The sequence below is a fragment of the Phyllobates terribilis genome, unplaced genomic scaffold (genome assembly GCF_046119375.1).
Source record: "Phyllobates terribilis strain yellow unplaced genomic scaffold, ASM4611937v1 Scaffold_1__5_contigs__length_1240528914, whole genome shotgun sequence".
In the NCBI taxonomy this organism is placed as follows: domain Eukaryota; kingdom Metazoa; phylum Chordata; class Amphibia; order Anura; family Dendrobatidae; genus Phyllobates; species Phyllobates terribilis.
In genome coordinates, this window is record NW_027362761.1 from 927,275,412 (window position 1) to 927,292,549 (window position 17,138).

The window sequence follows — 17,138 nt, forward strand, 5'->3', positions numbered from 1 at the left end:
CTGCTCAGCCTTGCTCACCTCTCCGGCGGTTCCTCTCTGCTCTGCCTTGCTCACTGTTCCAGCGGTTCCTCTCTGCTCTGCCTTGCTCACCGCTCCGGCAGTTCCTCTCTGCTCTGCCTTGCCAACCGCTACAGCGGTTCCTCTCTGCTCAGCTTGTCTACCACATCTGCAGTTCAGTTCCTGCTCCAGTCTGTACTGGACCCTATCCAGCCTGCCCTCCAACCTGCTAGTGCCTCCCTGTCTGCACTCCAGCCGTGCTTGCCAATATCCTCCTACCTGCTCTCCAGCCGTGCCTGCCAATACCCACCTGTCTGTATTCCAGCCTAACCTGCTTGTTCCTGCATTCCCCGGTGTGGGTCAACAGCTGTGACCAGGGTCTGACCTGGAGTCGCACCTGGTCCCTCTGCTCGGTTCCTCCTTGGTTCACGGAGTTGTTAGCCGCCGTGCGACCTTGGTCGGATCGGGTAGATACTTAGTTACGCCCCTCTAGGCACTCCTCGGTTCATGGTACAGTGGGATCACTAATCACGCTCAGTCTGGGCACGAGCTTAACACAGTGTAGATACGGTTTCCCTCTATGCCAGTCCTTTCACCGATCTAAATACTACTCTCAGCCAAAAAAGTTGTGGACTGGCTCCGTACCGTCCCTGGCCACATTCACCTTTCCACGTGTTTGTGGTTAGGCGGTCCTTCCCAGTAAGTGCACTGGGGAGGTCACGGGTAATGTTGTGGGACACGTGCTTGTGGAAGGCGGAGGCGATACCGGGAAATCTAGTGGTGGCTGGGGACCGAGTATGGACACCCTGCCGCTGCCGGCAGAAGGTTGTGAAAAGCTTCTGCCTCCATGAGCTTAAAAGGCCGTATTTCAAGTGCAAAGAGCTGCCCAGAAATCTGGCAGTTTAGTGTTGCTGCCTGTGGGTGGGTGGCTGGCTGCATACTTGCCCTTGCATTCCAAGTAACAGAAAACTAAGCAGATGGTGGCCTCTATCATCATCATGGCCTCACCTTGGCACTATGAACTCTCCTGAAGGAGAAGCCAGGGCCCGCCGTAGGAGTCTCCGGTTCTCTGGTGGGTCCATCCAACCCTGCCGAAAAGCAGCCCTGGCTAAGAAAAGTGTGGTGGAAGGTTCCCGGACACTCAATGGCTGATTTTTAAATGTGGATTGGCCATGCTTATGCATGTTATTTCTCAAAATACACTACAGATCAGGCCATTGTCCAACTCTGTATTAAAGAAATTAAATGCGCAAAGAAAGATGTGTGTGTGTCAAAGCACCACGGACAAGTGTGAGTTGATGTTGGACGGGCTGCCATTGCTTCTGCAACAAGCTCAATTACAGGACTTCCTCTGCTCTTTCTGGGATTTTCAATCCAGTGTGTGGTCCTATTAGTGACTGACAGCTCTCTTTGTAAAAGAGTGCAAACACATATAGCTGTCAATCACTGATGGAACCATCCACTGGACCCAAAAATTCAGGAAGAGTAGAAGATTAAATGAATAACACAGGTTATACTGATTTTTTTCTCACAAATCTACAGTATATATCAATCTACTCAGCTCTACCTGCTGTATAACACAGTGCCTGCAGATTGAACTGCATTTTCCCTGTGACCAATTCCCTTGAAGCAAAGACAGCTTTTCACATACTCTACTTCAGCTAATTCTGGGTACCAATTCATGGTCTCAATTACAGTTGGAAGAGTTGCTCTGGAGCCCATTACTCTGATTTACAGAGTGAAATATCATGCAGACTAAGATTATCATTCATAAACACATGTAAGTTTTATTACTCAGGTGGAGATGCACTTTAATAAAACTTTGTGGATGTACAAGTTGAATGAACAGTTTATAAAGATTATAATTAAACTCATTCTTTTCATGTTGTAAAATAAATTAGATCAATTCTTATGCTTTTACTGCTTTATTTAAGCAAATGAAGGAAGAGGGAGTCTTACTGTTATAAAGAAAACAATGTAGCTAAAAAATATAACTAATCATTTCCTCACTCCCTCAATGGTGATTACCTAAAATATGAAGCAGTGCAATGTAATGATTTAAATATTTTAAAAATGGATAAAACTTAGCTGAGTAAATTCCACTTGCAAAGAGTCATTATGCATTTTAGTATAATATACAGAGAGGATAAGTAACATAAGAATTTGATGTTCTGTAAAATGTTTAATACAATTATTAGACCCTAACCCCTTTCCAACATGTGATGTACAAGTGTGTCATACATTGGAAAGGAAACGATATAGAGCGGATTAAGCAACTGAGACAATTTAGAAACAGCAGTAGCATGTTCCATACAAATCTAATACCTGCCTCTAAAATTTTGTATTGCGGTGTCCATCAAGCCCAAACCATCAAAATAAAATAAAGGTCGTCAGTTACCCCAAAAAGTTGATGTAAACTATTTACACCTTTCTATAGTTGACTTAGCCCATTATTATAATCATACCAGCAGTATAGATTTCACTTTGTTAGTTTTTCAGTAATGCTGTTTTATTTCAAATGCAAATGAGGACTCCTCAGTGCACTCTTGGCATTGACAAGGGCTCAGTGCACCAATCCGCTCTCTTAGTCAGCATTCTACATACCCCCTAATCTTGATTGACAGCTCTCTTTTGATCAAAGTGTCTGAATTTGAGTCATTGGCTGTTCATGTCCACACTGACACCACAGGAGCCCAGCAAGCCCACACATGCACAGTGTCAGTGGAGATGTGCTCTCATCCCCCTCTCCCGCCTGCAGCAGCCACTCACTACACTGTGAGTATCCACAACATATATGGCTGTGGACAAAAAAGGCCACCATTGGTAGCAAATGTCCCATTTATTAATATACACTTGTTGGATCATGCATTTAATAAATGATGAACTCAGGGCAGAAGCCTTAATTATGACAATTCATTTGGGTGTCACTGTTTAGCCTATCAATTCTGTGTTTTATTTTCTGTGGTTACAGTGGTGACCAGACCACAGAACACTATAAATGTCTTTTTGTTCCCACTTATTAGCATTGGCACAATCCCTTACAGTTGGGCAGCATGATGTTGTAACCATATCGGCCCAAATGAAATGCAATACATCAGCCTTTTGTGACCTGTCCTGTGCTGAGGCCTAATCCTTCTCAGGGAATTCATGACAGTCAATGATGATAAAAATCCATTTAATATCAAAAGTGATTATGCTGGTAAAGAAAATACTAATCATAGAAACCTTTTGTTTTTTGTGCTCAGTCCTTTGTAGGGGCCCCTATCCTGTGCAGGGACCAGCCAAAAAATTCAAACTATGCGATACCCAAATATTCCTCATTTTACAAAAAGCAAAGACGATGGAAAACAAAATATTAATTATGGAAGTCAAGGTCTAAGTTAAAGGGGGAGGGAAATCTGGGCATTTGCCCTCTCCCAACATCCTCAAACAGGGCCCCTGTCAAGCTAAATATTTTATTGTGTCTGTGGATTGGAAGCAGGTCCTTTTAGTGGAATCTTCAACATATATTATTAAATGGTTTGTTCAATGAATATAAAGTTATAACCTATCCATAGGAAATGTGTTAAATTATATTGATTGCTTAAGTGTCCAACCACTGGTACCCGCACGAACTGGCAGAGCACTGATTTTTCATATCCCTGTTAAAATGGAGCTAAAGTGCACGTGCTTGATAGCTGCTACATTCATTCTTCATGGAGCTGCTGGAAAAGGCTGAGTGCAGTCATATAAGGAATAAATGCGTCAGATTGGCAAGAGCATTGCCTCCACATTCTAACAGTGATAAAAGTGCCCTGCTCTACCAATCGGTTCCAGGAGCCATTGATTTGTAAGTCATCATTAGTGATGAGCGAGCACTACAATGCTCGGGTACTCATTGTTCGAGTTGAGCAAATTGGAATGCTCGAGTGCTCGGTCCGAGTAACAAGCCCAATGTAAGTCTGTGGGAAGCTCGAGCATTTTTCTGGCAGCCCCCCCCAGCGGTCTGCAGAGGGCCTAAAAATTGCCCAAATTGATGGGAACAGTGCTCAAATGACATGGGAACAGCATGGTTAAGACCCCTGGAAGCATTTCTGACTCCCAGGTCACTGCTGTCAACAACGTTGTCAGAGATATTAAGCCACTTTTACGGACTCACAAAAAAAGCATACAAAAACGAAACCAAAATGGATTTTTCTGGTAAATATGTGAAGAAACATTCTTTCCAGGATAATGACTTGCATATAAGGCAAAATAAATATACAAAAACAAAAATGCTCCTCCACACCTGGGGCTATGTTCACACGTAGTGTTTTTGATGCTCTTTTGCATTGCTTTCAACCAAGACAAATGCATTCACTGGGAAATGTCATTTTAACATTTTACAACCTCATCTGGCCATGTGGTGTGTGAATTGGGAACAGCATGGGGAAGACCCCTGGGGCTGGAAGCAACTCAGACTCCCAGGGAACAACCTAAAACTGTGGTCATCTCACCAGACGTGATCCTATATTACTGCGGTAAAAATACAAACATTTTTGGCAACGTGACAAATCTTAAACTCCATTTAAAATAGGCAAGGCGTGTGTCAAGGGACGGGGAAGTGGACATTATGGTGATTGTGATAGTGCATGCAGAGGCCCTGGGCAAGATGAAACTGTGCCTGCTGAGGGAGCACAACAGACACCCACGTCATGTCGAACTACCTTCCTGTCCCAATTTCTAGGGGGCCACAGAATACCACTATTGAAGCTAGAGCAGTGTGAAAAGGTTGTTGGTTGGAAAGCAGATAATTCTTCCAGTCAGCTTTCCACCACCACCACCCTGTGTTCCACATGGTATGGTCCAGTCTCAGTACATGTGAGTCTGGATCACATTATTATTATTACTTTATCACCATTTATTCCATGGCACTTTACATGTGAAAAAGGGGTATACATCGCAAAACCAATTCCGATAATCTTGAACAAAATGTGACAGCGATTGGTACAGGAGAGGAGAGGAACCTGCCCGCGAGTGCTCAGTGTGCAAGGCATGGGTGAGGATACTGTAGGTGAGGATAGAGCTGGTCTTGCAGCGGTATGGCGGTATTACTGCAGGTTGTACGCATGTTGCAAGAGGTGAGTCTTCAGCTTCCTTTTAAAGGTTTCAACAGTAGGTGAGAGTCAGAAATGGTGGGGAAGAGAGTTCCAGAGAAGAGGGGATGCACGGGAGAAATCTTGTATGTGATTGTGGGAAGAGGAGATAAGAGGGGAGTAGAGAAGGAGATCTCGTGAGTATCTGAGGTTGCGTGCAGGTAAATACTGGGAGACTAGGTCACAGATGTATGGAGGAGAAAGGTTGTGGATAGCTTTGCATTCCAAGGTTAGGGTTTTGAACTGGAGTCTCTGGGTAATGAGGAGCCAATGAAAGGATTGACAAAGAGGAGAGGCCAGGGAAAAGTGAGGGGACAGGTGGATTAATTGGGCAACAGAGTTTAGGATAGATTGGAGGAATGCGATAGTGTTATAAGGGAGGCCAAAGAGAAGGAGGTTGCAGTTATCGAGAAGGGAGTGTTTTTGTAGATTTGTGGTTGAGGAATGTGCGGATCCGGGAGATTTTTTTAACTTGGAGTCAGCATCTTCCTCCCCCTGATCCTCCTTCCTCTCACCATTCCGAGTGCCCTGAGACAACTGATCCCACCCTTGGACACTTCGAAGAGCTGTTTTGCTCATCTTTCCATTTATAGATTCTGGCCTCTCGCTCGGCCCATCAGAAGTGGAAAGAGCCTGGATATGTGGTGTGAAGGAGAGATTAGAGTCCAACATTACCCCAAGAGCTGTTCACTTTTCCATTGATAAATTTGGGCCTCTCAACCAGCCAGCTTCGAGTAGCGCAACAGAAAATCACATTTAGCGATTTGAGGAGCCATGATAACCTGGTCATGGACACAATGTACAGAAAGTCAGGAGGAAAACCATGGTGCGGAAGTGGAAAACGAAGCGGTGGACGATGAAGTCACTAACCCAACCTGTCAAGGGGACATTTAGAGCGAGGACAGCAGCACACAAGGGAGGGAGGCGTAGCACCCCAACAAGCAGGAACAAACAGTGTGGTGGCCACAGACACAAGGCGGGCAACTGCTCCCCGGACCACCAACACGACGGAAGTTGCCAGTACAACTGTTAGGTTTTCCCGAGTCTGGTTCTTTTTTAAAGACAGTTTAAATAACTCCTAAAAGGCCATTTGCAGCATCTGCCAGGCCAGCATCAGCAAGAGCACAAAAATTACCAGCCTGACCACCACCAGCATGCTCAGACACATGACAGCAAATCACCTGACAAGCTGGGCCAAACACCAAGGTCCAGAAACAGTGTCTGCGGTGATACCACTGCCTCTTCCGCTGTTGTGCATGCACGCCAATCCCCTGTCCATGGTGCATGCGAATATGCCTCCCATCCTGCACCTGTGATTGCAGACTTGCAACCATCACAGTCTACGTCCTTGTCCCTTTGCAGCGTTCAGTTGTCCCTACCACAGTTCTTGGAACGATAGTATGCAGCCAAAAACCCACCCACCCACAGGCCGCAATACTAATCTGCCACATTTCTGGACTGCTTGCACTTGAAATGTTGCCATTTAGTCTCATGGAGGAGGAAGCTTTCCACAACCTCATGGCGGCGACCGGGTGTCCATACTCGGTCCCCAGCCGCCACTATCTCTCCCAGTATCATCTCCGCCTTCCACAAGCACGGGTTCCAGAAAATCACCCGTGCCCTCCCCAGTGCACTTACTGGGAAGGACGGCCTAACCACAAACACGTGGACAAGTGAATGTGGCCAGGGACGGTACATCTCACTGACGCATGTCACTGGGGTAATATTGTTCATGATGGTTGGATCATCCATCTCCTTAGCTTTGTGTTACTTGGAATGCAAGCGCAAGTATGCAGCCAACCCACCCACAGCCCACCCACTCACATGCCGCAATACTAATCTGCCACATATCTGGACTGCTTGCTTGCACTTGAAATGTTGCCTATTAGGCTCGTGGAGGCGGAAACTTTTCAGAACTTCATGCCGGCGGCGGCCGGGTGTCCATACTCGGTCCCCAGCCGCCATTATTTCATTAGTTCATAGTGCCAAGGTAAGGTCATGATGATGATAGAAGCCTCCATATGCTTAGTTTTCTGTTGCTTGGAATGCAAGCGCAAGTGTGAAGCCAGCCACCCACCCACAGGCCGCAATACTAAACTGCCACATTTATGGACAGCTGCTTGCACTTGAAAAGTTGGCTAGAGGTGGAAGCTTTCCACAACCTCATGGTGGCGGCTGAGTGTCCATACTCAGTCCCCAGCCGCCACTATTTCTCCTGGTATCATCTCCGCCTTCCACAAGCGCGAGTCCCAGAACATTACCCGTGCCCTCCCCAGTGCACTTAAGTGGGAAGGACCGCCTAACCACAAACAAGTGGAAAAGTGAATGTGGCCAGGGACGGTTCATCTCACTGATGCATTCCATTGGGTTAATCATGTGGAAGCCGGGAAGCATTGGGACCCTGGGATGGAACACGTCCTCCCGATGCAGAGGATTGCGGGCCCTGGGTCAATCAGGGTTACCTCTACTTTCTACAGCTGCTGCACCACCTCCTCCTTCTCCTCACTTGATTCATTTTTGCAGGACATATTCCAGATTATTTACTTAAACTTCGTGTGTGGCAATAACAATAAAGAGGACTGTATGCTTAGGCGACAAACAGCACACTGTTGCAGAGTTCTTGAAAGCTGTATCAGAGAACCTGGTGATAGCTCTGAAGCTAGGCAATCTCGCACATTTACCGTACCTGGCCTATGTGCTCAACTTAGTGGTTCTACAGTTTCTCAAAATCTTTACGGATCTGTCAGAGCTGCTTGTGAAAGTATGCCACGTGTATGCCCATTTCAGAACATCAGCTACAGCTTCCTCCGACCTGGCAGGGCTTCAGCAGCATTTGCAGTTTCCAGCTCATCAACTGGTGTGCGAGGTGACTACACATTGGAAATCAACGTTGCAGATGTTTGGAATGATTTTGAGCAGCAGAGAGCAGTTGTTGAGTACCAGCTTCAACACGTCCATCGGCATTCAGGTCAACCTCCGCACATAAGAGCAGATGAGTGGGCATGGATGTCTGACATCTGTGCCCTCCTCCAAAACTTTGAGGACTCCACCAAGATGGTGAGCGGTGATGACACCATAATTAGCGTCACTATCCCACTTCTCTGTCTACTGAAACTCTTGCTGCTCACAATTAAAGAGGAGGCATTGCAGGCGGAGCAAGGAACTGTACAGGGTGATGCTACCCAGCCCAGCCTCATCTCAGCGTGGATTGGGTGTTAATGAGGAGGAGGAAGAGAACATAGACAGTCATACTTTTGATGAGAACAGGGAAGTCTTGACTGTTGTCAGTCTGGCACACAAGGCCGACTTTATGTTCCCCTGCCTTTACCATGACCATCGCAGTGTACGCATTTTGGGCATTACAGAAAACTGGCACAGCACGAGAGAATTCTTGGAGACAGAGGTGTGAGGTTCTGATTAAGGAGAATGTCTGTCTTAGATCATTTGCAGAACAGAGGGCACAGGAGGCGTTATACACAGAAATGAGGGAAGAGATAAAGGCCGGTTCAGAACTGTGGACAGCTTGGTGGGTGAGAGAGATGAGTTTGTATTGTATTCTGTAATGATTTTTTAACCTAACCCGTGCAATTACTGGCACATGGTAGAGGCGTCGGTGAAGTGGCTTCATAGAAATATGACCCTGGCTGCATTCAGAAAGGATTGGAGAGGAGACAGTTTGTTTAGAGGGAGACCAATTAGAAAAGAGTTGCACTAGTGAATAAGAGTGACAGTAAGAGTTTTTGCAGTATCAAAGATGAGAAAAGGTCGACTTCTGGAGAAGTTTTTATGGTGCAGGTGATATGAGCGAGTGAGTAATTTTCCACGTTGAATAAAGGAAAGTTGTGTGTCAAATATGACTCCAAGATATCAGGCGTGTCGAGTGGGAATTATGGTGGCAGCACCTAAATGAAATTGCAAAGTCAGGTATAGGTAGGTTAGTAGAGGGAGGAAACCGAAAGAGTTCATTTTGGGAGATATTAAGTTCAGGTTCTTATTGAAGAATTATAGCAAAAAAAAATTCCCATCTGACTACGCTGGTGGCAGAGGTCATAGTTAGACAGTTCATTGGACAACCAAGGCGTACAATCGAGGAAGACACAAAACAGATGCGGCAGAGGCAGGAGAAGGCTGTCAAATATCTGAGACAGTTTTCTCTTACCCTCCCAGCGCCCAGGCCCTAATACACGAGGTACTCTGACAAGGAGGGAAAAGTTTTGTAACATGCGAGCTGGACACGTGGCATGAACTGTCTTTCTACGTCTTGGTGGTCCTGGCCGCTAGCGTTTTGTCAGAGATAGTTTTTAGTGCCGCCGGGGGCATTATAACTGATAAAACTGATAAGCGCATCCACCTGGCAACTGAAAATGCTGACAGGCTGACTCTTATAAAAATGAACAAGGGCTGAATCGGGCCAGACTTGTCAACACCACCAGATGATAGCATCAAACATAAACTTAAATCCAGTGGTTATTGTTTGGGGGGTCCATTCCCATGCACCCCTTCACACCCAGACATGGGTATACCCTTCAGGAATTGTTTTATTTTATGTCACCCTCATCCATCTCCTCATCCTCCACCACCATATCACCGAGACTGTGATGCAACACCCACATAATCTTTTTTAAGGGTGTTTCTGATTAGAGACGAGCAAATATTTCAATATTCGTTTCAGATTACAATCGCCGTTTTTGCAATATTCGCCAACGTAATTGTCGAATATTCACCGAACATCGACAAATGCCACTGGAATCTATGGGTTCCAAAAAAAAATGTATACACAACACCTTCAAATGGGACCAAAAGCTGCCAAAACACACAGTTTTAGGGGCAGGAACCAGGAAAGTGCCATCAGTTGACACAGAGTACAAGTAGTATAATTATTATTATTCATTATTATAGCACCATTTATTCCATTGTGCTTTACATGTGAAAAGAAGTCACTGACTGGTACAAGAGCAGAGAGGACCCTGCCCGTGAGGGTGCACAAACAGTCTATAAGGGTTGGGTGAGGATACAGTAGGTGAGGGTACAGCTGGTCATGCAGCAGTATGGTGGAGTGATGGTTACTGCAGGTTGTAAGCTTGTCGGAAGAGGTGGGTCTTCAGCTTCCTTTTAAAGGTTTCAACAGTAGGTGAGAGTCTGATATGTTGGGGTACACAGTTCAAAAGTAGAAGGAATGCACAGGAAAAATCTTGTATGCAATTGTGGAAAGAGGAGAGCAGACAGGAGTAGAGAAGGAGATCTTGTGAGGATTGGAGGTTGCGTGTTGGTATGTACTGGGAGACTAGTTCACAGATATATGGCGCAGACAGGTTGTGGATGGCTTTGCATGTCATCGTTACTGCTTTGAACTGAAGTCTCTGGCCAATGGGGAGCCAGTGAAGAGATCATAGATTGCAATCTTATAGATTGCTGGACCCAGTCCACAGAAAAAATCAGCCATAGAGTGTCCAGGAACCTTCCAACACACTTTTCTTAGCCAGGGCTGCTTCTTGGCCGGGTTTTACGGGCCCACCAGAGAATCCTCAGGCGGGCCCTGGCTTCTCCATCTGGAGAGTTCATGATAGCGCAAACTTTGCAGCTGCAATGATGCTTTTGAGTGGTGGCCCTCATAATCAAATCCTTTGGTGGGCCCAATGTTTTTCACTGACACTGCTTCTTGGTGAGAGTTGTATTTCACCACAGCCATATTCTTTAGCTCAGTGAAAGGACTGGCATAGAGGGAAACCTTATCTACTCCGGCTGTCATTTCTCTGCCACCAGGTTCCGCCCATTGTCACACATGACTATGCCTGGCTATATGTTCAGCGGTGAGAGCCACAGATCAGGATGCTGTGTTACAGCTTTCAACAGCTCTGTAGCGGTGGGCTGTTTGTCACCTAAGCATTAAGCATATTATCTTCAGGACAGCCTGTTGCTGCTTGTCCAAGGCAGTGCTGCAGTGCTTACAGCTTGTGACTGATGTGGAAATTTTGGAGATGGAGGCCGAACTGGAGAAGGAGGTGCAGTACCTGAACAATGTTATTACATTGAGGTTACATTGGCGAGTCTGGTTTTTATACTAAAGAAAGATCCTACTGTGTTTTTATTTTTATTTTTTTTTAAGTCTCTTCAAATGTGTATTGGAGTGCATCCTAATTTTTGACAGCCCTTGAAATTGATACATATGCAATAACAGTATAGGAGACACACTCCTTAATAATGGGAAGGACAATTCAAATAGATTTTATGTTCTAGAATATTGACTGTCTTATCTGAAATTCTTTTACAGGTGAAGTATCTCAGTATGGATAGCGTATTGCACCAATCCAGCCAGGTATTATTGCCTTAAACTGCGTGCTGCTGGTGCTGCCCAAAAAAATGTAAAATCTATTCTATTCCCTATCGATAACACTGTCAGATGCATTTACAATATTAACAGGTGCTTCTAGGTGGTATCATCACCAGTTACACATGAGTGTTTATTCTGGTCTCATAAATGTCTTCCACAGTCCATAACTTTATTTTTTTTTTATTTCTTTGGCCTTATATACAAGTCATTACCCTGAAAAGAATGTTTCTTAACAATTTTTTCCATTTTAGCTTGTTGTTTGTATGTTTTGCTTTTTTTCAGTCCACAAAAGTGGCGTAATACTCTGACAGCATTGTTCACTGATATGCTATTTGTCAGTGGCCAGCTGAGAATGGGTTTGAACCCTCAACTGCAATACTTTAAATGGAGTGTAGTATTTGACACGCTCACAATAATTGCTGGATTATTAGGGCAGTCATATGGGATAACGTCTGATGGCCACGGTTTCAGGCAGTTGCATGATAGTATGGTATTTGTCAGCGACCAAGTGTCAATTGGTTCAACAAAGCACAGGTCGCTGACTTTAAAAGGAGTTGCATACTTGGCACGCTCCACAAAATTTCTGCATTATTGCGGCAGTCATATGGATCATGTGTGTCTGATCATTGAAAAAAGTTCCTCTGCTTCCACCATACAGTAATATGAATAAAATGAAAAAAATCTGGCTGTATTATGCGAACAAGCAAATGGAGCTGTAAAATGGTGTACACTAACACAGTGCTACAATCTATAAATGGAGGACAATATTTTCCACGTTCACTACAATGGCTGGATTTGAACAGCAGTTATATGTGGTACGTCTAACAGAGAACCACGGTTTTAAATAGCTGTAATTTACTAATACTATTCTACACAGAGACCTAGTGTGAATAACTTGACCGACACACTGCAACGAAATGAAAATGGAAGAAATGGCTGATTTTGGAACAGTCTTATAGGTGATATGTCTGACAAAGAACCACAGTTTTAAATAGCAGGTCTGGAATTTACTAATACTATTCTTCACAGACACCTAGTGTGAGTAGCTTGACCGACACACTGCAACAGAATGGAAAAGGAGGCCAATATTTTCCACGTTCAGTTTAAATTTCTGGATTTTTATTGCTGAAATATGGAACATATCTGCATTTATTCTGCAGTGAGAACAAGCAAATGGAGCAGAAAAATTGTGTACTCTGGATTGCAAATAACCAGGATTAAGATGCAAAAAAAAATTTGCCCTGCCATCTAATATCTGGAGCTATGTCTACAAATATCTGTAATTATTACAGCAGCAGCAGACAGGATGTGCTGTATCATACACTACAGTCTGCCACATACACTGCCTGCCTGCCTAGTACTAATTATATGCAGGTGGATTAGTCCTCAGAAGGACTGCTAGTTCCGTTGGATATATATATAACAGCATGTTCATGCACTGCAGTCTGACAAATACGTTGCCTGCCTGCCTAATTTTCTGCTATCACCACTGAATATATGCTGCTCGATTAATCCTCTGAAGGACTGTTAATTCAGTTGGACATATATATATATGTTGTGGAATACCTATACTAACTAAAAACAAGCAAATCTCTCCCTGGCGTAGCAGCACCTCTTCCTACTCTGCCTGATTCTGGGTTAGACTGTGACGAGCATAGCGGCACCAGGTCTTATATAGACCTTAAGATGCTGTGCGGCCAGCCAATCACTGTAATGCCACAACCAACATGGCTATGGCAGTACGTGGCAGGCAATCCCTGCATGTTCATTGGCTCTCTAAAGAGCGCCAAACATGCAGGGAGGGTACCCGAGTTCCCGCCCTAGCAACCCGGAAATTCTCGCCGAGCACCGAACTCGTCGAGCACATTGATGCTCGGGCGAGTACCGAGCAGTAGCGAGCATATTTGCTCATCACTAGTCATAATAATAATAATAATAATAATAATAGTTTATTTTTATAGCGCCAACATATTCCGCAGCACTTTACAAATTTTAGGGGGGACTTATACAGACAATACAGAATAAGCATATCTCATATCGAACGGAGTGAGGGCCCTGCTCGCGAGCTTACAGTCTATGAGGAAGTGGGGGAGACACAAAAGGTAAAAAGTACATATATTGTATAATGCAGCCTTGATATACTGAATAGGATAAATAATAATACATGGACTGGTCGCCAGCCAGTATGTGTGCAGTCCTGACAGAGGCTTTTATGTGCATGGTTGGTTTGAACCCGAAGTTGAAGAAGATTTTAATATGGGGGAAAGCTGGGATGGACAGAGTGTGTTTAGGTGATATGCCAGTCTAAAGAAATGTGTTTTTAGGGTTCGCTTGAAACTGTGGGTATTGGGAATTAATCGAATTGTCCTGGGTAGTGCATTCCAGAGAATTGGCGCAGCACGCGAGAAATCTTGGAGACGGGAGTGGGAAGTTCGGATTATGGAGGATTTTAGTTTCAAGTCATTTGCAGAACGGAGGGCACGTGTAGGGTGGTAGACTGAGACAAGGGAGGAGATGTAGGGGGGTACTGAAGCATGGAGCGCTTTGTGGGTAAGCGTGATAAGTTTAAAACGAACTCTATATTGGATGGGCAACCAATGCAATGACTGGCACAGGGAAGAGGCATCTGAGTAGCGGTTGGCGAGGAATATGATCCTGGCTGCTGCGTTCAGGATGGATTGGAGAGGGGAGAGTTTAGTAAGAGGGAGACCGATTAGTAGAGCGTTGCAATAGTCAAGACGAGAATGAATAAGAGCGACAGTAAGAGTTTTTGCCGAGTCAAAGGTGAGAAAAGTCCTGATTCTTGAGATGTTTTTGAGGTGTAGATGACATGAACGAGCGAGTGATTTGATGTGAGGAGTGAAAGAAAGATCTGAATCAAAAATGACCCCAAGACAGCGGGCTTGTAGCTGGGGAGTAATGGTTGAGCCACAAACGGAGATGGCAATATCGGGCACAGGTAGATTAATGGAGGGAGGAAAGACGAGTAGTTCAGTTTATGACAGATTCAGTTTTAGGTAGAGGGAGGACATAATGTTAGACACAGCAGAAAGACAATCACTGGTCTTTTGTAGTAATGCAGGGGTGATGTCCGGAGCAGAGGTGTATAATTGGGTGTCATCAGCATAGAGAAGGTACTGAAAACCGAATCTACTGATTGTTTGTCCAATAGGAGCGGTGTATAAGGAGAAAAGAAGGGGGCCTAGGACTGATCCTTGAGGAACCCCGACAGTAAGAGGAAGTAGGGAGGAGGAGGAGCCGGCAAAAGACACAGAGAAGGAGCGGTCAGAGAGATAAGAGGAGAACCAGGAGAGAACAGTGTCCTTGAGGCCAATAGTGCGGAGCATAGTGAGGAGGAGCTGATGATCCACAGTGTCGAATGCTGCAGAGAGATCCAGGAGAATCAGCAGGGAGTAGTGACCATTAGATTTAGCTGTTAGTAGATCATTAGAGACTTTAGTGAGGGCAGTTTCAGTAGAATGTAAAGAGCGGAAACCAGATTGTAAAGGGTCAAGAAGAGAGTTGTCTGAGAGATAGCGGATTAGACGGGAGTGGACCAGGCGTTCCAGGAGTTTAGAGATAAAGGGAAGATTGGAAACAGGTCTGTAGTTGGCCGTAGTCATCATCTATCCAATGGATGGGTGACAACTTGTTTTCTCTTCAACTTTTTTAACCAGTGCTTTAGCTAATTACCAGTTACAGAAGTTACCTTCACTTAATAATGAAGCATTTAATATTACAGTATGGGTTACTAGGTTTTTTTCTTTTTTTTCTTTAACAAAACTCTCTTTGCTACCTCAGCACCCATTCATCTAGTTTCTCTTAAGGGCTTTCAGATTACATTTACGCTGCTGCAATCTCCGATATCTTGATTGCCAGGACATAGAATGTGATGGAGACGGTTTCTAATATAATATACAGTGCCTTGAAAAAGTATTCATTGCCTGTGAACTATTTCACATTTTTTTACACTACTCCCATAGGCTAAAATGCATTTTATTGAGATTTTATGTAATATACTGTTATGGTACATATTTATACTTAGCTTTGATTATTATTTTAGACAATTAAATATACATAAACAGTATATCTTTGATAATTTTGTGTTTTAATATTAGCTTTATAAGTGTTATTCTTCATTGTATCTAATATAGAGCTGTCTCTGTATTGAAGCTTTCCTTTATTTCTGAAAGAATAGTAAACTAGATATATCCAGTCTCCTAAGGAATTTAGCAGAATACATAATTTACGACTTTGTTAATCTCAACTTAAATATCTTCATTTTTAGGCAATGTAATATAAGCCATTCCCACTTTCCTTATCTTTGTGGTTAGTAATAAAACGTGCGACTGGGCATCTGAGAGCAGACAAGCCTGGGACAGAGTCAGAATTGGCTGTGTTCTCTTGTCTTCGATCGATCGACTCCCTGATTTGATCAAAACTGGCAAATGTGTGAGTTTCTCCTTAAACTTTGCATACAGGTTTCCGCATCATATACCAAAACAAAATAGTAGATATTTATGAAGTGTAAATAAAATGATGCATATTTTTCTAATCATTTTAAAAATATAAATCTGAAAATTATGACATGCACTTATAAGTCAATATGTTGTAAGACCACTTTTCACTGCAATTACTGCTGTAAGTCTTTAGGGGTATTTCTCTACCAGCTTTGCACATCAAGAGGTGGAAAATTTTGCCCATTGCTCTTTGCAAACAAGCTCTAGCTTAGCGAGATTGGATTGTGAGTGACTGTGAACAGCAATTTTCAAGGCTTGCTGCAGATTCTCAATGGCATTTTGGTTTGGACTGTAACTGGGTGGTGATGAGCAAGCACTGAAATGCTCGGGTACTCGTTGTTCGAGTCGAGCAAATTGGAATACTCGAGTGCTTGGTCAGAGTAACAAGCCCAATGTAAGTCTATGGAAAACTCTGGCATTTTTCCGGCTGCTCCCCCCGGCGGTCTGCAGTGGGCCAAAATATTGCCCAAATCGATGGGAACAGTGCTCAAATGACATGGGATCAGTATGGGGAAGACCCCTGGAAGCATTTCTGACTCCCAGGTCACTGCTGTCAACAATGTTATCAGAGGAATTATGCCACTTTTAGGGACTCACAATAAAAGATACAAAAAAGAAATCAAAATGGATTTTCCTGGGAAATATGTTAAGGAACATCCTTTCCAGGGTAATGACTTGTATATAAAGCAAAATAAATAACCAAAAGCCAAAATGCTCCTCCACACCTTGGGCTATGTTCACACGTAGCATTTTTTATGTGTTTTTGCACTTTTGCATTGCTTGCAACCAAGACAAATGCATTCACTGGGAATTGTCATTTTAACATTTTACAACCTTATCTGGCCATGTGGTGTGTGACACATCATCAGACACATCCTGTTTCATTTATGATGGAGGGACTCTAAAAGTCACAAAGCCTATTTTTATAGGGCCATCAGGTGGCCCTTACTATTCTTAAAGGGTCAGCAGTTGGCCCTCTCTATTATAATGAAGGTAAAATCCGGTGCCACATGCAATAAATCCTTTTATTCCAAAATTAAAAGTCACAACATGTCCATGAATATTTTATGAGAATTCGTTGCACGCAAATCTTGTCTAAGTAGGAGTTAATATCCTAATTTGTATACTAATCTATCACACATGTTTATGGGTGGTCACAGTTTTTATTATAAATGT